Below are 14,897 nucleotides of genomic sequence, written 5' to 3' on the forward strand. Positions count from 1 at the left end.
ACTTCTCTACCAAAACGGATATAGAAACATTGATAGCTGTTATAATTTTCCAGCCTCCTCACCTCGCTATTAACCACTTAATCATTTATGAGCATTTTCAGCCCTGAAACTGCCAGAAAAATTACATTGTGGTGGATTCAAAACCACTTAGAGGCTGTCTTAGAATCTGATCAATCGGATGTTCTACCTTTATGTTGGCTGTTGCCAACATAAAGGTTGTAATAGTTGAAGGCTCTACTTACCATTCCGGCTGGGTGACTTTAGGCACAAATTATAAATAACAACAAAAATGCAAAAATAAATGTTTCATTCCGATATAAAAATTTTAATTATCTTTATACAGAAATCTTAGAAAATATATCAATCAACAATTTCATCTAGTAGGGACCCTAGTAGGGTTTGAAATTGGATCAATATACTTCCAACAAAATTATTCTTAGGCCCTAAAATTATGCTTAGAAGCACAAGTATTAGGATGCCTATATTTTACAATATTGGTCAAGAATGACTTTAAATATTGAACCAATATTCATTTCTATCTAGAATCAATATTGCAAAGTATAGGTACTCAAATATTGACCCTATATTGTAACACTTAAAAGGACCTAGATAGGAATTAATCTTTGTCTGATATTGTAAACATTCTAGGACAAATCAAAGGCACTCCAACATTGCCCCTATATCGTAAGTGTCCTATAAGGAAATTAATACAAGGCCTATAAAGACTTATATTTAAACAATATTCATTTCTATGTCTAGCTCTTTTGTAAGAGATTTAAAAATAAATAAAACTATCAAAATCAGATTTTTCTTTTATGCTCATAAAACATTTCCGTTTATTTGTTTAAGTTCAATAAAAATATTTATCTTTTGAAAAGGAATATTTTTTTTTATTTATTTTTCATATTTCTTCTAAACTTCTGTATTTTAAATACTAAAATAAGCTACATTTGGATATTTGATTTTCAATGACGCTTAGGTTAAAGCAAGAATTAAAGTTTAAAAGACATAAATATATTATATTACTTCCTTTTAGTCAGTTTGTTTTCTATGTCGTTTCATAGAATAAACCAGAATGCAATTTTTAAAGTTTTCATTAAAATTTCAAGTTTCTATTAAGGAGTTTTAAACTCTGTTTTGAAACTTTCTATGCTCAAAGAATTGAGATTTGGTTAATAGAAGTTATTTTAATGATTCATTTAAGTCTCTAAGGATTCACTTTCCTAAAATGAGACTTTCTCTGAAGTTAGATTGTTTTGCTCCGCTGGAATAATCTCGTACGGCAGCATATGTTCTATTTATTTTACCCCCAATTTTAAATGTTCAGGAAAGTAATTATCTAGGTATTAAACTTCCAATGATTAAAAGTTCATAAACACACATATTTTAACATATAAAGTTTCCTTATATATGTGAAGATATTTGAAGCTAATTATCACACATTTCTTCGTTAAAACGTCACGATTTCTTTTTCACTAAATTATATTTTAGCAAATATGGGTGTGTGTCTCTGACATTAAATTTAATCAATTAATGAGGCAAACTCTTTAGCGTTGTTTCAAAAATAATTTTTCTGCTAACAAAAATTTCTAGCTTTTTTTTTATATAATTCAAGTTGCTTACTCAGCAACTCTTTTTTGTGTATGTGATGATCGTGAAACTTTTATTACTCAACAGCTAGCTAGAGCACTCAAATCTGTACCGAAGCTCTGTTTTTTTCATTTCCTATACTACACACACAGAATTTTTTCATCATAATATCACCATAGGAAATTTATCATAACCTGAATTTGGATCAATTCGCGACAAGGATTGAGCTACATGGCTCAATGAGCGATTAGAATGCAATAGAAATGCAATAGACTGCAATTAGAATGCAATAGAATGCAGTGGAATGCAATTAGAAACCCGTGAGATTTTCCATTGAAGGCTCAGAACTTTCGAATTGTTGTCTAATAGACTGTAAATGATTATCTCAAAATTTATCAGTTCATATTAAAAGGAATGTAATATCAAGGACTATATATCTAATAGCATTCTGTTATCAAACACTACTTTCAAATGATGAGCAATTAACGTAGAAAACTATTTTCAAAGCTGTAATCCCTTTTATGAACCCTCTTTACTTTTCAATACATCTGTCTTTTCCTAAGAAGGTATTGATAATAAAGATAGTTTATAGACGCAAAGGATTAACGTCAAAGGAGATTTCTTCCAACTGAATAGAATAAGGAAATGAAATATCTATTAGGAGTAAATTGACACATACCGAAATAAAATAAAAAAATGTAGTTGCATGAAGTAACCCTTTCTTGATTCCGAAAGCTCTTTCTATTTTATACTACCGTCATTCGGGGCTACTTTGTGCAGGATTTCTCAGTTTTTGAACTTTGACATGTAAAAAAACTATGTTAATTCAAACTTTAGTAAAATGTATCGATATTATATTCATAACTGAACTCAGACGAGTGAGTTTGATCAATATTGACATTATTTGTATGTAATATTTACGAATAATAAGTCAAAACATACCTTGCACAAAGTAGCCCCCAAATGGGGCTACTTTGTGCAGCGATAGGAATTCAGTTTAATAATCATGCTTTTAGTAAAATATTGATATAAAATTGTTAAAAAAGTTAATTGTTGACATTTTTAAAGACAAAAACATCAAGATATGTAAAGATATTAGTTTGAAAATAATTTTCAGCGTTAAAAAACCATTTTTTTNGCATAACAGTATCAAGATTAATAATAGCTTACAAAAATATACGAATTTTTTATAATTCGATTTAGGAACTAACTGTTCGATTTAGTTCGAATTGCGTATTTGCTAAAAAAAATTGCACATTAAAAAAAAGCGCACAAATTTGTTAACCTTATAATTTAAAATTTTTAGACTATTGTTAAATAAAATAATAAATACCTATTAAAAATTGATTTTCGTATAGAATTAGATTTGGATAAACACTTTTCGTAATTCTTTGTTAAACTTTTCGATTCGCTTAACAAGTTCTCGAGATATGGCAAAATACGCAAAAAGTAAAATTAACATTAAGGATTTCAAACGTTCGCTCTCCACGTTTTTTAACCTTGCCCAAACTATTGGGACCACTCTTCCCAGATTGTGTCTACCCCGATTGTCTTCCCAGATTGTGTTTACCCCGATTGTCTTCCCAGATTGTGTTTACCCAGATTGTCTTCCCAGATTGTGTTTACCCCATTGTCTTCCCAGATTGCGTCTACCCCGTTTGTCTTCCCTGATTGTGTTTACCCCGATTGTCTTCCCAGATTGTATTTCAGAATCAGAAATCCAAATCCGTCGGGGAAAAAAAGGTATCTTCCTTCTGAGAAAGTACGTCTTTGTGACTGATTTCAAAATTTAAAATATAATCTGTCCTAATTATTTAACATATTTAAAATTAAGTCCTCGAATCATAAAGATTAAATTTTAGTACGGGAGACTCTGATAATTAGATTAAAAATGCCTTTTTTTTATTCACATTGTACTTGGTAATTGCCATCTTTTAGGTATTAGAATACTTGTCAAGATAAAATGCACACTAGGAACCAAAAATTAATATTTAAGCGAGAAAGTAAGAAAAACGCTATTTGTATATGCCAAATCACTAGGGAGATAAGCGGAAATAAAAAAAAAATTGAAACTATTGCGATCTGCACAGAAAAAAAATTCCGATAAAATAACTGCAATTCCGTCCTATATGGTAATAACATCTCTGGTAAAAAGACAACTATAATTCTAGTTCATAAAACTAAAATATACTGTATTTGAACCATTCATTTAGTAATTTTTTTCATTCATATGCTAACGGTTTACCAGAAATTCTAGTTTCCAAAATTATAGTTTTTCTTACTGCTTATATAGTAAAAAATGAAAACTGAAAAGTAAATTAAATAAAATTAATTTTTTTTGCGACGTGCTCTAAGATATCATGATAAAATTATCCAGTTCTATTACATTTACCAAACTTTTTCACATATAAGACAATGCTATATTATTAATTTTACCATCTTCTTTACCAAGGGGATTCGATAAAAATTTCCGAGCTTTTCGGTATTCCTATAGAGTTTCTTTCTATAGAGTCGCGATTCTTACCATGTTCTGCTAGTTTTGACCTTAGTTTATTCTTCAGTGCTGCATCATTTCAAACATTTTTAGTTTTCTAGTAAAGATTATAAAAAAAAATTATCACAGTTTTCATATTTAATTAAATAAATATTTTTCACTAAAAAGTGGCGATAACTTTCATAAAACTTTGAATTTATTTAAAAATTTCTAATTAGTTTTCATATCGATTTCTTATTCCAAAAATAGCTTGTGTTAATGTTTTTCAAAAATTCCTTATTTTTAATGTCTGTTATTTGTTGCTTCGAAGAATATTCTGTTTAAAATAATTTTAAGATTCATTTTAAGATTCATTTTGGTAAAATGATTTGTCAAACATTATCGAAAATTTTTTTGACTACATTTCTATTTCATATATTTTTTATTCGCTTTACCAAATTTATGAATAACTAAACTGAAATAACATCAATAAGGTAGGGAAGCATTGTCCGAAAACAAAGCTTATGTTTACCAAGTGGAGAGTAAAATAATTTATTAATGAGATTTTAAAGAATCAGTAAAGTAATTTTTTACAAAGTCATTTTTTAAAGTAATTTTTCTTTCTCATTTTCTTTATAAACTAAGTTGATTTTAAAGTTATTTTATCAGCGGTTTAGGTTTGATTTTTACTTCAGAAAAATATTGATTTTTGAGCACAAATATTTCGTTCAAAAAGCAGTAAATAATTAATTTCAGTAAACATTTTAAATTTATCTACGTCTTAATAAGATAAAAAGAGTATTCTACAAAAACTTAGTTTTTTCTTTAAAATTTTTAAATTTTTTTTTTTAGAAACCTTGAATGTAATAAAAATAGCAGATTCATTATGGTGGACATAATGAGCATTTCAAAAATGAATGATGATGTGAAAAATCAATGGATGGAAGACAGAAGATGACTGAGATGTTAGCTCTGCTGTCTCCTACTAACAAAAAAATTCAAGTTTTATTCCATCTAACTCTTTAAATTATTTACAAAGTAGCGCAACAGATGGCGCTTTCGAGTGAAAAATCTGCAAAACGGTATTTTCAACTGAATTACAGACCATTCAGTCAGAAATATCAGAGCATACATTTGTTTTTTACTGTATTTTGATTGTACCCCTTTGTTACTGCAAAATAGTGATTATTTTTCTAAAACTAGTTGTTATTTAGCCAATCTATCTGTTGGAATAATACTTTGAAGCTTATTTTGAAGTGTAGTGAGAATAAAATCTGGTTTCCTGAGAAAAACGGAACAGGACGTACGTTAATGCCAACTACATTTTTCTTTCTTTTATTAATTATTCAAAATTTTGCTATTGGTCATTTTTGAGTGTCAATAGGTTGAACACAATCGTTTAAAAATATAACTTTATGCAGTTAAAATTTTTGCTCGGCATGGACACTTATTTTTAGGATTATATAAGTAAGGGATAAAAAATATTGCAGATTAAATATTTATTAAACAAATAATAATTTTGCTGAATTTGTAAAATGCAATTCCAATGTTTTGAAAAAAAAGCAAAAAATATCGGTTGCAAAAGCAAAACTAGAAAAACCACAGTAACCGAGAAAGGAAAAAATATAAGAAACAAAACAAGAAAAACTAACAGTGGCTGAGAGGGGCAAATCAGGGGGAAATGCATTTTTACGCGCTTGAGACGTGGTGAGGAACTAATGACAATAATAAGGTAATCAGCAATTACATGAATAAAAAAAGATTCCAGAGCATCAAGATGAGCTGATGTGACTGGAGGGGATAATTTTGGCATCGCCGAAATTTATTTTCTGTCCACGATTCCAGCAATTGATTATTTCTAGTATTCTTAATAATGGACATATCCTTATCCTATCTTGTACGTTAAGTCTAAATTTTCAAGAGTGTTAGTCAAGGAGTCGGTTACGGTGTCATTCGAAATGTAGGGGGTAGTAAGTTCAATCTTGGCAACCGACAAAACAATCAGCTTGTATACGCAGCAAGGTGCGTGTCAAATATATCGTGGCTGAAATTTTACTCTTTGTTTTTTGTGTGGAAGTTCGAAGAGAGGGATACCAGCTCAGGCTCTGTCCACGTCGTTTAATCTGTGTCAAAATTATGCGCATCTGAAAAAACAAACTAAACTAAATTTCACGTTTGAATGCCGAATAGGGGAGAGTCAGATAAGAGCGGCTTGTGGGGTAAAGCTACTTACACTTATTTTTTCCAAATTAGTTTCTGTTTTCCAGTGGACAAACTCTGAATTACGCTTTAGTAGACAAGAAAATGACCTACAGTATTGAAAAGTTGTTGATTAATTCACGGCATAAATAAATTTCTAATTTCTAGCAACATAGTAAAACAAATTTATTTCTGCGTAAATAAATTTGCTTCACTTTGTCAACTCTCTATTGTTCACATGTTTTTAAGCTATCTTATTTTATTGGTCATTAAAGTTATAAAAATATTTTCTAGACTAGCTTATTACAAGTTTACTAAAGATTCATACCCTAACAAACAATAAGGATTTAGCCCATTAAGCAGCACTGTTCTCTGTAATTACGATAACCTTAGTTCGACGGTTAAAACCAGGTATTCCGGTGTGGCAACTACGAAAGAGACCATTCACAATTAATAAAAAGCTTTATTTTCATTTTCTGTAGAATTTTAAGAGCAATTATATATAATTGTAGTCTTTTACTTTCTTTATTTTATAACCGACGTTGAACAGCAGACCCAATTTCCGGGTTTGCGACTACTGATGTTTAAATACGTAGCCTTGTAATTTTGAACCCAATCCAGAAGACAAGAACAATTTTGAACTCCTGGATCAAGTATTGGAATAAATTTGCCTTCGTGGAGGAATTTTCGATGGAACTAACTCGCATTTGCGTTACATGGAGTGGAAAATCACGAAATTTTCCGACAGTTAGCCTGACAGCAAGGGAACTCTAACCCATGATCCGCCTACCACTGAGGATATTTTACGTCAGCATTGAGGTCAGTGCAAGCCGGATGCGGAAATAGTATCGACCTGCTATCGCTGGGATTCGATCACGTCATTGTAGATATAGAGATAAGAGTGCTCCTCACACTATTCTATTGATATATTTTGCTTTGGATATATTGATACAATATTCGAAAGCACCCGTTTTTGTGGAAATAATCGTGTGAGCTGATAAAAAGAATCTATCTCTTTTCTTTCGGATTTTTATTAATTTTTCCCCTTTTTTTCAGAATTTTTTTTTTGGATATCAATTATTTTTATTATATATTTTTTTCTTTCTTTTTCTTTCCCCCTTTTTTTAATGCTCTGTAATTTTTTACATGTTTTCTCTACATTTTGAACTTGACATGGAAATATTACACCAGCTCATAAATATTTAAAATTTAATCGTTATTAAAATACATACATATTTTTAATAATGACATTAAAAGATATATTATGAGATTGGAAGAATTTCGAAGCATTAATAACTTTTATTGTTAAAGTTCAGGATTTTATTTTTTTTTTGTACATTTTTTCTACTTCCTTTCTGTTTAAAGTTACGACACGTTATCAATTTCAATGCCAAATTCTAATAAAAAGTTCTTAAACGTCTAAACGGGAAACATAAAGCATAATTCTTCCTTATTTACAGCAGGATAAATTCTTCTAGTTCATCTTATAATTCAATAGATGTCACCTTTTTATTTTCTGAAGAGTAACTTGGAAAATTACGTTTTCTCATTTTATGTCTTATAATAATTCTTGCCAATCGCTATCACGCAAGCTGGTATTTGACTACTACTGTTAAACTTTTGTTACCAGATAGGAACAAAACTACCTCAAAATAAAATTTTTTGTATATAATGAATGCATGGAAATAAATTAAAGAAAAAAGAATGATAGTGAAATACAAACAATTTATTTTTAAAACGAAAAGTTGATGCAGCGCCGCCGTGACATCACTGACTGAAATCAGAAGCTTGGAGCGGCACGTGTCTCTTCGAGGAAGTGAGCTAGCCCTTCTATTCACCACTCTTTAGACCTGGGGCCTTCTTGTCTTAGCTACACGGTGTTACTCCACCTCATGTTGTGAAAGAAAATTCAAAATGACTACTTTCGTTAAAATTTTATTGCTCAAATTTGACAGAGGATTATTTTTATTAAAATTTTGATACTGACAACTTTTACAAAATGTTTAGAAAGATGCAAAATATAACTTCGTACTTTTTTTTAAAATTTATTTTCTATTTCAATTACTTAACGCATTTTTTAGAGATTAAGTCTTCGGGAATTATTAGAGGCCTCCATCCCTAGCTTTTAATTCAGTTTGTAATCAGTTTTGTGGTAATACAACACAAATGTTTTTTATAATGCTGATATTTTGTTTTCAAAATGAGCAAAAAACATAAAAAACATATTGATTTTCAGTATAAATATTTAAATTTCTTTTTAAGAAATTAAAAAAGTGTTAAATATGGTTACTAAATTTCCTACATAATTCATAATTTATTGTCATAAATAGGTCATGAAATGCGACGATTCCTTGCTTGATTTTATCCTTGCAAGATAGAGAAAGTTAGCGTTAAACTAGAATATAATCAATTCCTTTAAGCAATCAATTTCTTGAATATAATCAGTTCCTTTAATTAAGAAAACGTAACTTTTAACCCACGTGGATGTGTGCCTCTTGGACGAGTGTTAAGGCACTCGGAGTCATTCTATGACCCCAAATTTAATTTATTCATATGCTGACAAGAAACTTAATAGTTTTTTGTAGAAATATAACACTTTTGAGTCTTAGACATTTACTTTCTATTACTTGACTATTAGAAGCTTTTTATACTAAGCATGATAATATTTACTTAGTTGATAAGTAGTATATAAATTATAGCATTTTACTTGATATCTTTGTTTTAATGCAAACATGAATATGCATAGTAATTTTTATTTATAATTAATTTTCTTGGAGACACATGTTCGTTGCAAAAAACTCTGTGCTCAAATTGCTACTTCCAATTCTAAAGCAAAACTTCATTTTGACGAAGTTTTTTATTTTAATCTGTTTAATATTTGAGCACGTAATTCGTGATTCTAACTTTAATTATCCACACGCTTACTTGCGTTGATCACTAATAAGTGAAATAGCAATGTTTTCAATTTTTATACACAGTTAGACGTCCGTTTTTAAGCACAGTCAGTGGGTTTTTGCTAGATAGCTAAGTAGTTCTTGTATTTATTAGAGAAAAACTTGAATGAAAATAGTAAACAAGTTGGAATCACTTTAAATTTGAACGAAAAATAATGCATTAAACTCATCCATAACGAGAAGTGAATTGATTTACAGAGCAAAAAGAGGGACCCGTGAATTCAATCTATGACCCCCCGTAACTGATAAAGTGAATAGTTGGAGGAAGAAAATACAAAAAATAACTTATAATTATTCAGAAAAGGCATATAAGGAAGAAATTCTCAACTACTAATAAAATAGGGGGGAACAGTTGTCTAGTTTTCTAGGAATAAGAGCTTATACAATGCAATGGGTCATAAAAATTACCCCCGCGTGTTCTCCCGGATTAATTATTAATGTAATTTATTTATTATATTTTCAATATTTTTTTCACAAAAAATCTATTTCTGTTTAAGAAAGATTATTTCAATATGCTTAAAAATACTTAAGGTAAAAAGTTCCTTCTGATAATTTTAAAAATAATGTTGTTCCATGACTGAATTTGATTGTACTAATTAAGTCACTAATCTAGTACCTTTTTAATGGATAATTTAATAAAAATTACGATACAAGAAATTTACTATACTTTATTTCGTTACTTATAGAGACGCTTCTGTACTTTATAAGTTAAAAAGAAGGTAGATATTTTAATCTTTGTTGGAAATCAAATATATCTGATATTAATGAAAATGCGATGAATTTTACTGACCAGTTCAATTATTCTTTGAAATATAAAAGAACAGTTTGCTTCCTAATAAGCATAATGCACTGTACTCCAAAGAACTTGAAATTGGTTTAAATGCCTTTCAATTATTTATGTAACTTTTAGAAATGTAGATTAGAAATTTCAACAATGACGGCAGAAAATGCATTTGAGAGAGAAATGATGAGAAAAGCGGTTTATGAGTTTTCCTTTTAAGCATTTTTTGACGTTGTAAAGTTTATAAAGGAAATTTTCAGATAAATAACAAAAAGGTTTGAACACAGATTTTCTGTTGAATTTTTGTAACATTTTTATTCGTTGCAAATATTACAAATAATGGGCTTTTTTAAACTTTAGCGTGCTATGTTAGAACGCATGATCGCAATTGTGCCTTAAGGTTTTCGACTCGTGGTAATCTTTAAAGATAAATATTATGCACAGTGTACACGATCCAGGAAAAGTTGTTTAGATAAAAATCATTTGAGGTCCATGATTTCTTTCTACACATTCCCTATACACCAGCTACGTCGACTTTTTTCTTAAAAAAAGTTTTATGAGATTTTAAAATTTGTTACGTAACGTAAAGGCGTGGTGTAAGGGTTAACACGTTAACTTTTTAAAACGTTTTCTGGATACGAATTCTTACGATGACTTTCTCTTCATTCTCAATTTCTGATTTTTTTCTCGCGTAAATTTTTAATATGAAGTAAAAAAAATGTTTCTAAGGTGTCTGTGCATTTTTACCTGAGTTAAGGAGTAACATTTGTGTTGAGTACTTGAAATGTTTATCTCTGACTGAGAAATTTTCGGTAATTTACGCTGCAACTAGAACTTCAGCTTATATTCGACTGAAATTATAAACATCTTATTAAAAAAAGATTCATTCGGGAATATTTAGGAACTAGGAAACTATTAGACATGGTGCTTAGAATTCCTTTGCATATTTTTCAATTAACTTTTCAACTAAGCCAAATTTGAATTCAAATAATTTTTTAATACTTAATACATGTAAGTACAAGTTAAAAAATCCTTCAAATGTGATGAATGAAATTTTTGCAGAAGTTACAATTTAAAAAATTGTTGCAATTTTAATTTGAGTAATACTCACTTTCGTTAATAATTATTATTATTTACTAATTATTATTATTTACTAATTAAGTAAGTAATTAACTAGTATTTACTTATTAAGTAATTATTAAGTATTATTTACCAATTAAATAGTTATTAATTATTTTTTACTAATTTGTATCACATTATTACTTGAGTTCAATATAATTATCGATATTTCTCTAACTAATTTTCATAACATTAAAAACTTTGTTTCGTTTTTAAACCTATTGGAGCTAAATTTTAAGCAACCGGCGTCGTACAAATCTTTCCGACCCTGTCTCTGACTCCTGAAAATTTTCTTCGACTAAAAGTGTCGGCTCCAACTCCTCAGTTCAGTTTTTTACCGTAAGCTTCCAGGAATAATTTTTACAGTGTTCGAAGAAAAAACTAATGAAATATAGGATTAAATAGCAGCTCTTTACTTAAACTTTATTGTATTTTATGATTGAATACTCGAAAATATAACTTAATACATTTTTTAGCCTTCCTACTTGTCTGGAGTATTCTAGAAGATATCAAAACATTAAAACACCTCCTCTTTAATTATAATCACCCACTGCAGAATTTAACTAAGACATTTACTCATTAACGCCTCTCAGCATCCTAATGCTCAAAATTGCATGTTATTATCGGTATTTGAGCTCTGACGTTAATACGTGTAATTCTTCTATAGATTTATTAAAGGAAGAGTTGAGGCTTCATCTTTCAAAAAGCTACTTCACCTAATATTCTCAACTCACGCAAACGATCGTGACAACAACTTCCAGAAATATGTAACTACCTTTAAGTCTTTCCAGGCAGTTCAGATCGTGCCGGCAATATTCTGGAGCGAAATTCCTGGATCTCGCCAAAATCGACCGCAACCCTTGATAAAAGAGCAACCCTACAGCAGAGAGACAAACTCAAGGGGTAACCCGCAGTCAGTGACTGCTCGCAGTTAGAGGCAGTCGTTTCGTCATTCCCTGCACTCAAATAAGGGAGAGAGGAAAAACTCTTTCCAAGTTTTAACCCACTTCCTCATCTTCAGCATCCTTAAATTCATCCTGCGCATCCTTTTATTCATCTCCCTAGCATTTTATCTCCGGAATCTTTCTTTTTTCCTCTTTCCTTTCTACTTCGTTTGCAATTAAAGTTTGAAATATTTTTTTCAAATGTGTGTGCGTTAGATTGAATTAGCTCGCCACCATGTCATCGGTGTTCGATATGCGTGCAGTAACCATGTGCCCAGAAGTGTTACGGTGGTGGCAACGACCTTAACTGTCAACCGCGCTGTCAAGGATGTGATCTGTGAGTGAGAGACAAGTTGTGCGAAAAGATAAACCAGGTGAGAGTTGGGTGAGAAAGATCTAAAAGTTCATGTTCTTTATTTAATTTAAGTTTATTTTGGGGTTACAATTAGAGGTGAAAAGTTTGTATAAGCATTTAGGTAATTTCAGCAATACGTAAAATATTTATAATAAATGTTTTAAACTTTGAGTACTTCTTCATCACAAATAAAGAAGTATTTAGAAAAGAAACGTTTGTATAAAAACATATAACTTTTGCTTTAAATACATAATTCATTGATTTAAAGATACTTTACTCTAAAAAAATATATAAGTAACTTACTTGTCTCAATAATAATTTATCAATTTTAAATATTCATAAAAATGCGATATAAAATGCAATTTATCAATTTTAAAAATAATTTAAGTGAAATATTTGCATTCGAATCTAATCTGTCTCTATAAATTTATCGTAAAGCATAATTTATTAATTTTATAACTTCTTTACTTGAAAAAATTGTATCTAACTAATATCCCTTAACAAGATTGTAAAGCATATTTCATAATTTTTATAACTACTTTTCCCGAAAAAAATTACATTTAAAAACATATCTGAATAATAATGTTGTGGAACATTATTTATTTATTTTAAAACTACTATGCACGAAAAAAATTGGATGTATAAATATCATGTGTCAAAAATTGTGTCAATTGGATGTCATATCATGTGTATAAATATCACAATATTTTAAAATATAATTTATAAATTTCAAAACTACTTTATCTGAAAAAATCACATTACGTATTAACATATCTAAAGAATAATGTTGTAACTCATAATTTATAAATTTTAAGAATAATTTCTCGAAACAATTATAATTTCAAAATTACATACATTAATAACATTGTAATTGTCAATTTGTTCACAAACTTTTTATACCAATGATTACTTAATTGATTCATAATACATTTATTTCTCTTGATTATGATTTCTTAAATATAAATAGCGTTTATATTATAAAACATGATATGAAAGGAATTTAATAAGCATAAATTGATATGTTTACTTTTTTAACGTTTTAGTATGAATTTTGATTGAATAAAGAAATACATTTCCAGCAATAAACTAGATATTAAAATAAATTATATATTTTCTTTACAAACATAGATTTAAGTAAGTTTTAAACGCATATTAGTATAAGTTGCTCAACCTAGTAAAGATGTGATAAGTAGGCAACATTTTCGAAAAAAAAAACTGAGTAATAAATTTAAACTGTATGATTTTTATTCCATTTAAACTGTAATTCCCAAACTGAATTCATCTCAACCAATGATAAGCAATTATCTCATTATAACCGAAAAAAAGAATAAACTGTAATCCATAAGAACTGTATTCTTTAAAAAAATTCATTCAACTACGATTTCGTTTTAAAGGAACAGCAAATAATTGATTATTTATATTCTGGTAAATAAAGAACAATTTGGAATATAAAATATTTTAAAACTCGTTATTAAATTAAAAGTAACCAAATCTTCAATATTTAACTATTTAAGTGCAAAACATTTGGAATAATATTTTTATAACTGTGAATAGAAAAAAATTTCGAACGTATTTCAAAAATTTTTTTTAATAGTAAAAGTTATTTTTTCATGATTATTTTAATTTTTGATTAATTTTGAGTTTTAACTTGGTGTAAAATACTATTGTAAAGTATTACATAAAATACTATAATATAAAATATTATTGTAAAATATATAATGAGGCAATTATAAAAAGAAGCAATAAACATATATAGGCTAGGTTTGGAGTTGTGAATCGCTCAAAAAGAATTCAAAACTATTTCCTATATTTAAAAATAGTTTTTAGTTACCTAAATATGGAATTTTTTAGATTATAATTTTACAATATTTACTAGCAGTCTTTTTTTAATGAAATCAAATTGCAGAAAAAAAATATTTTATGATCGCTGTATTTTATATTATTCCAAGAATAATTGACTGTTATTTATTAAAACTTTAGAACAGTTAATAAACTGAAATTAGATTCGGAATCAATAATTAAATACACTTCGAGCAAATTTTATTTTCAAAATTGACTTTGAGCATTCTTAAAATTTTCGACAGTATTATTTTACACAAAAGAAAAATATTCTAAACCGGATTGGCAATTTAGAGAAGAAGACAAATTTTTATGCAACCGTGTAGAGGTTAAAAAGGTTTTAGAATTATACTGCTCTACCATTAGAAGAAAAATGCAAATAATCAAAGAGAGTTTAGAAAGAAATAAACAAAAAATAGCTTATAAACTTATTTGAAGTAGAATGATTTATTTTAGAACATAGTAAATAAATTAAGAGCAAAGTGTTTATTATAAGACTTATAATATTTACGGAAAAGTCTAAAATCTTTAGCCTAATAACTTTATAGTTTAGCTCATACACTTTCGTAAAAAAGTAGATTAAGTCTATTAATTTTAAACATCAATAAAATAAAATAGTTAGTGTTTCTAAAATTTTTTTAAA

General features: G+C 28.5%; 1 protein-coding gene and 1 long non-coding RNA gene across 4 annotated transcripts in view; one reads left to right on the forward strand and one right to left on the reverse strand.

The window, feature by feature from the left end:
* The window catches only part of LOC122269283 (uncharacterized), a 124,300-nt gene that overhangs the window by 58,009 nt on the left and 51,394 nt on the right, over positions 1-14,897 (reverse strand). The gene's annotated exons all lie outside the window — the stretch shown is intronic.
* The window catches only part of LOC107437872 (calcium-activated potassium channel slowpoke-like), a 218,399-nt gene continuing 215,528 nt past the window's right edge, over positions 12,027-14,897 (forward strand). For all 3 annotated transcript variants that reach the window (XM_071180103.1, XM_071180104.1, XM_071180105.1), the window contains exon 1: positions 12,027-12,434. The gene's annotated coding sequence lies outside the window, so the exon portion shown is untranslated. The remainder of the gene's footprint in view (positions 12,435-14,897) is intronic.

The sequence above is a fragment of the Parasteatoda tepidariorum genome, chromosome 4, assembly GCF_043381705.1.
Source record: "Parasteatoda tepidariorum isolate YZ-2023 chromosome 4, CAS_Ptep_4.0, whole genome shotgun sequence".
In the NCBI taxonomy this organism is placed as follows: domain Eukaryota; kingdom Metazoa; phylum Arthropoda; class Arachnida; order Araneae; family Theridiidae; genus Parasteatoda; species Parasteatoda tepidariorum.